The sequence below is a fragment of the Nothobranchius furzeri genome, chromosome 2, assembly GCF_043380555.1.
Source record: "Nothobranchius furzeri strain GRZ-AD chromosome 2, NfurGRZ-RIMD1, whole genome shotgun sequence".
NCBI classification, from domain to species: domain Eukaryota; kingdom Metazoa; phylum Chordata; class Actinopteri; order Cyprinodontiformes; family Nothobranchiidae; genus Nothobranchius; species Nothobranchius furzeri.
Window position 1 is genome coordinate 72,201,378 of NC_091742.1, and position 8,370 is coordinate 72,209,747.

General features: G+C 42.9%; 1 non-coding gene across 1 annotated transcript; it reads right to left on the reverse strand.

Moving 5' to 3' along the window:
• Positions 1–4,921: 4,921 nt before the first annotated feature.
• On the reverse strand, positions 4,922–4,992 carry trnag-gcc (transfer RNA glycine (anticodon GCC)). The gene has a single exon. It is a non-coding gene; the product is annotated as a tRNA-Gly (tRNA).
• Positions 4,993–8,370: the final 3,378 nt, after the last annotated feature.

Consider the following 8,370-nt stretch of genomic DNA (forward strand, 5'->3'; position numbering starts at 1 on the left):
TATTGCAGCTCTGCCTCTTCCTCTTGTGCGTGGGACGTTGCGGCTGGTTTGAGCAAATTCGGCTCCTTCATCTTGGGATGCTTGCCCTGCTTCTGTCGCATGTCTAACACCTCTGCCTCTCTGTGCGCTGGCACACGTCTGTCCTCTCCCTCTTCCTCACCCTCTTCCTCGCCCTCTTCCTCTCCCTCGTCCTCTGTCTGTCTCCACTGATGAACCATCGGATGATATCTGACTCTGTTTACGGAGAGAAAACAATTACAGACTACACTACCTTGTATATTTCCAAAATGGCAAATAGAAATATAACATTTCTCAAATAAAATGAACAAAATATTGTCATTTTTTGTAGTCAGAAGTCATCACTAACTAGCTGCTGTTTGCTATTAGCAAACATAACTGACATAAAAAAGTTTTTCTTATTCAAAACCTATTTAGATTAAATTAATAAAATAAGTTAGATGAAAACAATTAACCTGTTCGCTGACTTGAAAGCTGGAATTAGATGATGACATGCTGCCGTTTACAGCAACACGATTTTGTATTGTATTTGTTATATTTGTTAATAAAGTTTTAAATAATGATAAAAAAAACCCTTTTTGATCCTCGGGGGCTCCAATAGCTGCAATACCGACTCTAAACTGCATGGTGCTAAAGAGTCGGATCTTTTTACTATGATTTCTGTGAATTTCACACACGGGGCCTTTAAGCAATTTTACTGGAAGCAAGCAGAGACCAAAACAGGAAATTCCTTTGGAGCTGATGTTGGAACAGCACACGAACTCTAGCCAGAAAACACTTTCAACCTAAGAACTCAGCTTTAACTCAATACATTTTGTAGATGACCTCTTGACCTTTTTGGTGCCAACAAGGCCAAGGGGGTTTTTGAGGAATTTATGGGTGTGTGTGTGTGTTCTTGCAAATAAATTCACTCCAGAGTTTCGACTCGGGGTGAGAGGAAACTGGTTTTCGACTGGTGTGGATTGATTCTTCTCACCCTTTGCAAAGTATCTCACACTTTGCAAAGTATGTGTTCGTTGTCTGTTTAAGGTTGTTTACAATGTACCAAATTATCAATCTAATCCCTCTGTGTGTGCTCTGAGTTTTCTTTGAGGTAATACAGGACAAATAAAAATTACCCAACGATTTTGGTGCTGAAACCCGGGCGAGCAGATCCCTTCAGTGGGAGTTCGCCTTCGGAGAGCCGCATGGCGCCACTTCCTCATAAAAGTCCGGGGGGCTGAGAATTGCCCCATCGGCCGGCTGTTCATCTCCGCAGACGAACTTCCATTAACAGGCTCTCGCGCACGGACTCAGGGCGAGTCTGCCACTCAGGGAGAGAGTGAGTACCTACATTAAATTGCAAGTTTACAAGAAAAACAGCAGTACTTGAGCAAACCACTGCTGTGTTGTTTACAAATAACAAAATAATACCGAAGTTATTATAAAAACATAATTATCTTCTATATTTTTGCAATTTTTTCATTAGTTTTAACCGTAGAACTATGATCCTAAAGTGTTTACTTTTGAATTTAGCGTTTAGCCTGTATAGGGTTGCTACTCGTATCCTAGCAACGCAGTACGTTCAGAAACAACACCTGAATCCTTGAAATCTGTATTCATATCAACAAAACTTACCTTATAACAGTCTAACCGAAGATTAAAGAATACTTTTAATCCGCTCCGCTGCTAATCAGTCCTGTCTCTACCGAAGTGGTTAGCAAGTGAACTACCGTTTCAGGCAGCTTCCTAGAAGAGAGAAGACCGCAACAGCGCCACAATGCGTAGTGGCCAAAAATATATTACATCCGTAGTGGTTTAGGATTACCATTGGGAATGAATGAGATTTGGTTTAGGGGCGTTTAGCTAAACAATTCTCGGTCCCGGCGCGGCAGACCAGGGTTCGATTCCCCAACGGGGAGACCGCAGTTAACTTTAGCTTGATGCATTGAACAAAATGGCCAATTTTGCACTTGACCATCACTTCAACTGCTGGTATTTAACCCCAGGACTCTTGCGTGGCAGCTGTTGAATGCTACCACTGGCCTACCAACCAGGACACGCTAACCTTTATGGCCTGCACGTATCACGCATGGCACAGTAAAATGTGCAGCCTTCATTTTCTTTTCACAATAGTTACTTCTACTTGTTTTTCTCATTGTCCCTGAGGTCTCTACATGTTTGTAATGGAAGCTTTTTGTATTTTGATACGGCATCTTGTTGGAACTCAATTTAACTGTAAGTCGTTTTGTAAGTTGAACCTGAATGCATAAATCAACATTTTTTAGCTTGCTTTCCATATCAACTGCACCACCGTGTCTTCATTTACACTTATTCGTTGAACTGCAGTGATTGATCATTTGATATGTTTTTTAGCTGTCATTTAGGACAGCCATTGGAACACAGGGTTTCTTCCTAATGTGTCGTTTTTCTCAGCATTTCTGTGGTGGAAACCTTTAGGATGTTCAAACCATCTTTACTCATTGCCACAGCTCCAAGGGTAACCAATAAATGCTGTCTGACGACAATTGTTGCACATCATGCAATGCCATCTGTTGGCATAGATGTTTCAAAAGGCCAGTTGAGGAATAGGCGCATGAAGAGTAAGACGTCGATGTTCGTATTGGTGAGCGAATCACTGCCTGTGACATGAGAAACTTGGAATATAGATGACTACTAACTTTGATCGATGCATTGGACAGGCCTTGGAATTCTATCCAACAGAGATTGCATTGGCCGGGAATAGAACCCCGGCCTCCCGCGTGGCAGGCGAGAATCCTACCAGTGGACCACCAATGCACACAAGCGCATTAGCAACGCCAGTACTCTTGGTGCACAGGACGGTAACACGAGCAGGCTTTTTTTTTTCTTTTCGGTACTGGACTTCTAGCCTTTGGGTATCACGATTGTTACATTTTCTGCCTGTTAATTTGCTCAGCATTTCTGTGGTGACAAACATGAGGACCTTCAAAGAAGGTTTACCCATTGTAAACATTACAAGTTGTACAAATAACACTTTTTGGACCATGCATGGGAGTCCAGGACAAGGTCCGGCGGCTATCAGTCCAGCCCTTAACCGGGGCCCGAAATGTCTTTCGTGCGTGGATGGCAAAATCACCACCAGCGTTAAACCACACTGTCAACTGGTTATTAAAAAATTAAAGGGTGCAATTTAATTTAGGTACTCACTCTCTCCCTGAGTGGCAGACTCGCCCTGAGTCTGTGCGCGAGAGCCTGTTAATGGAAGTTCGTCTGCGGAGATAAACAGCCGGCCGATGGGGCAATTCTCAGCCCCCCGGACTTTGATGAGGAAGTGGCGCCATGCGGCTCTCCAAAGGCGAACTCCCACTGAAGGGATCTGCTTTCCCGGGTTTCAGCACCAAAAACGTTGGGTAATTTTTATTTGTCCTGTATTACCTCAAAGAAAACTCAGAGCACACACAGAGGGATTAGATTGATAATTTGGTACATTGTAAACAACCTTAAACAGACAACGAACACATACTTTGCAAAGTGTGAGATACTTTGCAAAGGGTGAGAAGAATCAATCCACACCAGTCGAAAACCAGTTTCCTCTCACCCCGAGTCGAAACTCTGGAGTGAATTTATTTGCAAGAACACACACACACCCATAAATTCCTCAAAAACCCGCTTGGCCTCAGGAATCCACAGAAGACAAAAGGGATTCTTCAGATAATAGATCAACGAGTCTCTTGGCCAGGGCAAGACGGTGTTCCTGCAGAAGAAACTCCCGGTCTGGCCGGTTTGGCCTCCATATAATAGAACAAAAGTGCCTAAAGCATAAAGGAGTTGCTGCAAACATTTTAATGTAAATAAGTACCTCAAGCAGAAAGGAAGCCCTCAGGCAGAAAGGAATTCCTGCAAACATTTAGGGTGAGGTAACTCTGTTTGACAATCAGATTTATCTATCAGTAAAAGTCACAAGTTGTACAAATAATACTTTTTGGACCATGCATATTGCCAATCATGCAAAGCCAGCCAATGACATTTATATAGCGGGTGAGTAGTTGGCTGATACAGAATATGAGTTGTTAGTATATTGGACAGTATCCCCGCCTGTCACGCGGGAGACCGGGGTTCGATTCCCTGACGGGGAGACTGCAGTTAACTTTAGCTTGATGCATTGAACAAAATGGCCAATTTTGCACTTGACCATCACTTCAACTGATGGTATTTAACCCCAGGTCTCTTGCGTGGCAGCTGTTGAATGCTACCACTGGCCTACCAACCAGGACACGCTAACCTTTATGGCCTGCACGTATCACGCGTGGCACAGTAAAATGTGCAGCCTTCATTTTCTTTTCAGAATAGTTACTTCTACTTGTTTTTCTCATTGTCACTGAGGTCTCTACATGTTTGTAATGGAAGCTTTTTGTATTTTGATACGGCATCTTGTTGGAACTCAATTGAACTGTAAGTCGTTTTGTAAGTTGAACCTGAATGCATAAATCAACATTTTTTAGCTTGCTTTCCACATCAACTGCACCACCGTGTCTTCATTTACACTTATTCGTTGAACTGCAGTGATTGATCATTTGATATGTTTTTTAGCTGTCATTTAGGACAGCCATTGGAACACAGGGTTTCTTCCTAATGTGTCGTTTTTCTCAGCATTTCTGTGGTGGAAACCTTTAGGATGTTCAAACCATCTTTACTCATTGCCACAGCTCCAAGGGTAACCAATAAATGCTGTCTGACGACAATTGTTGCACATCATGCAATGCCATCTGTTGGCATAGATGTTTCAAAAGGCCAGTTGAGGAATAGGCGCATGAAGAGTAAGACGTCGTTGTTCGTATTGGTGAGCGAATCACTGCCTGTCACATGAGAGACTTGGATTATAGATGACTACTAACTTTGATCGAAGCATTGGACAGGCCTTGGAATTCTATCCAACAGAGGTTGCATTGGCCAGGAATCGAACCCGGGACTCCCGCGTGGCAGGCGAGAATCCTACCACTGGACCACCAATGCACACGAGCGCGTTAGCAACGCCAGTACTCTTGGTGCACAGGACGGTAACACGAGCAGGCTTTATTTTTCTTTTCGGTACTGGACTTCTAGCCTTTGGGTATCACGATTGTTACATTTTCTGCCTGTTAATTTGCTCAGCATTTCTGTGGTGACAAACATGAGGACCTTCAAAGAAGGTTTACCCATTGTAAACATCACAAGTTGTACAAATAACACTTTTTGGACCATGCATGGGAGTCCAGGACAAGGTCCGGCGGCTATCAGTCCAGCCCTTAACCGGGGCCCGAAACGTCTTTCGTGCGTGGATGGCAAAATCACCACCAGCGTAAAACCACACTGTCAACTGGTTATTAAAAGATTAAAGGGTGCAATTTAATTTAGGTACTCACTCTCTCCCTGAGTGGCAGACTCGCCCTGAGTCCGTGCGCGAGGGCCTGTTAATGGAAGTTCGTCTGCGGAGATAAACAGCCGGCCGATGGGGCAATTCTCAGCCCCCCGGACTTTGATGAGGAAGTGGCGCCATGCGGCTCTCCGAAGGCGAACTCCCACTGAAGGGATCTGCTCTCCCGGGTTTCAGCACCAAAATCGTTGGGTAATTTTTATTTTTCCTGTATTACCGCAAAGAAAACTCAGAGCACACACAGAGGGATTAGATTGATAATTTGGTACATTGTAAACAACCTTAAACAGACAACGAACACATACTTTGCAAAGTGTGAGATACTTTGCAAAGGGTGAGAAGAATCAATCCTCACTGTGTCGGAGCTTGATTTGTTTACTGAAAGTCACGTGGCCAATGAGCAACGATGCTTCGATTCACCCTTCCACCCACGTGACCGCTTCACACGTTGTTTCAAACATTTAAAGCAACGCAAACCGAGAGGCGCAGGTTATGGCAAGCCAAATGAGCATTTATTCTGATATCTGGACATCAGCCAGAATTGTCATGAACATGTAAGCCATTTCTGTCCACTAGTTAACTAGTTAGCCATGTTTGTGTCAACTAGTTAAATAGTGACAACCTAAATGTCAACTAGTTAACTAGTAAGGCCTAAATTCTCTCTAGTTAACTAGTTAAAATGTTTCATATCTTACTAGTTAACTAGTATTGCTCAGTGTGTTCACTAGTTAACTAATGCGCATTTATGTCTACCACAAGTTAACTAGTGTGCACATTTTGACCCTCACTAGTTAACTAGTGAGACAAATACCTTCAAGTAGCTGACTGGTATGCATTTCTGCTTTTACTAATTAACTAGTGAGCAGTTTTTGTGTCAACTAGTTAACTACTGAAGCCTAAATGTGTTCACTAGTTAACTAGTGCGCATTTCTGCTGTCACTAGTTAACTAGTGGGCACATTTTCACCCTCGATATTTAACTAGTTGACACAAACATGGCTAACTAGTTAACTAGTGGACAGAAATGGCTTCAATTCAATTCAATTCAAGTTTATTTATATAGCGCCAAATCACGACAAGAGTCGTCTCAAGGCACTTCACATAATAAACATTCCAATTCACAGTTCATTAAGCCAATCAGAAATAATGTTTCCTATATAAGGAACCCAGCAAATTGCATCAAGTCACTGATTATTGTCAGTGACTATACAGCAATCCTCATACTAAGCAAGCATGCAGTGACAGTGGAGAGGAAAACTCCCTTTTAACAGGAAGAAACCTCCAGAGAATCCTGGCTCAGTATAAGCAGCCATCCTCCACGACTCACTGGGGATCGAGAAGACAGAGCAGGCACACACACACACACACACACACACACACACACACACACACACACACACACACACACACACACACACACACACACAAGTTATGTGTCTATAGTTATATTGTGATGTCTTAGTAAATATTGTATTTGGTGAAAGATAAACTTTATTGTATTTATCCTAGTGGATCTATAATTAAACGGATAAACTAGTATTAGCACATCAAAAGTCAATGAAAACAAAAAGTTATTATCAGGAGAGAGAGAATTTATTAGTGGTTAGCAGCAGTGTGCTAGTCGATGGCCCCCTCCATGAGGCCACCACAGCTCAGCAGAACGTTATTGTAGCTTCTTCTGGGGAGAAAAACACTTACAGAGTAAATAAAGTTAACAGCTGAAATTGCACAAAATAGTACAGTTAAAGAGCAGACTGTAGAATAAAGCAGTAGAGTGTGAAAAGTGGTCAGTGTGTCCTCTATGGCGTTTAAAGCGTGCCACAACCCGTGCACGCGCATTGGGTCCACAGCGCGCGTGTGAACGGGACTCGCGAGCGAAAATATACATGGCAGCGCGCGTGTGAACGGGACTCGCGAGCGGAAATATACATGGCGAGAGGTCATTTGTGCACTGAGAGGGAGCAAACTGTGTCTGTGAGCGCACAAGGATGTGCACAAGTGACAAACCTGCGTGCGCGCGTTGCCAAGAGCACACAGCAGAGGAAAACGTGCGCGCGCGGCGGCCTCTCTGCGCGCTCGGCAGCCTCTGCGCGCTCGGTTTCTGACTCCTGCTCGCTCGCCTGTGAGGGCTTTTGGCACTCTGGAGGCGTGGCCTGTGGCAGATCTTCCCTGTCCTCTGATTGGTTAGTTTACCCCGCACTTTGCTCTCTACCTGTCTATATAAAAAAATCTGAGGTTCAGCAGTTGCTGTCATAGCTCAGCTGGGAGAGCGGGTGACTCTCACTCTGGAGGATCCAGGTTCGAGTCCAGCCAAGGAACATATAATTGATGACATTATTCTTTCCTAATTCCTGTGATATTATTTTACAGTTGTGACCGTTCAACTGTCATTAAACGTCCGAATGTTTGCTGGGCAGTGTTTTAAAAAGTGCACATAAGCTAGATGGTTTTAACCAGGTAAAAATAGACTTGTGGGTGTAGGTATGTTCAAGTTTAAAAAGTTCTTGCCTCATTAATGTATTGTTTATTTTTTTCAGCATTTAATTGACAAATTATCCTTTCAAATAATTAATTGATGAGTTACATAATTGTCCATTTAGAATTGTTGAATGGACTGAGTCAAGTTTGGTGCACTTTATATATTTCAAAACACGTTTTTTTATTTTAATTATGCATATAAATAATTTTAATGTTAATTTATTGAAATATTTCTATTTTTTCATTACCTCACCCTTGTTTGGACAAAAACGGGACCTTGCTGGATAATATCACGGAGAAACTATTTGTTCACAGTACTTGGCTCAGTGAGGATCTGTGTACCAAAGGAGGAGATACTCAGAAATCTGTCTGCAGATTGTTACAACCCAGACTGGAAGTGGTGGGCTGTAATAAGAAAGGAGACCAAACAGAGGAGTGGGGGTTCAACAACTGATTTATTTAACCAAAGTAAGGATTTACTAAAGCAAGTTAGTGAACAGA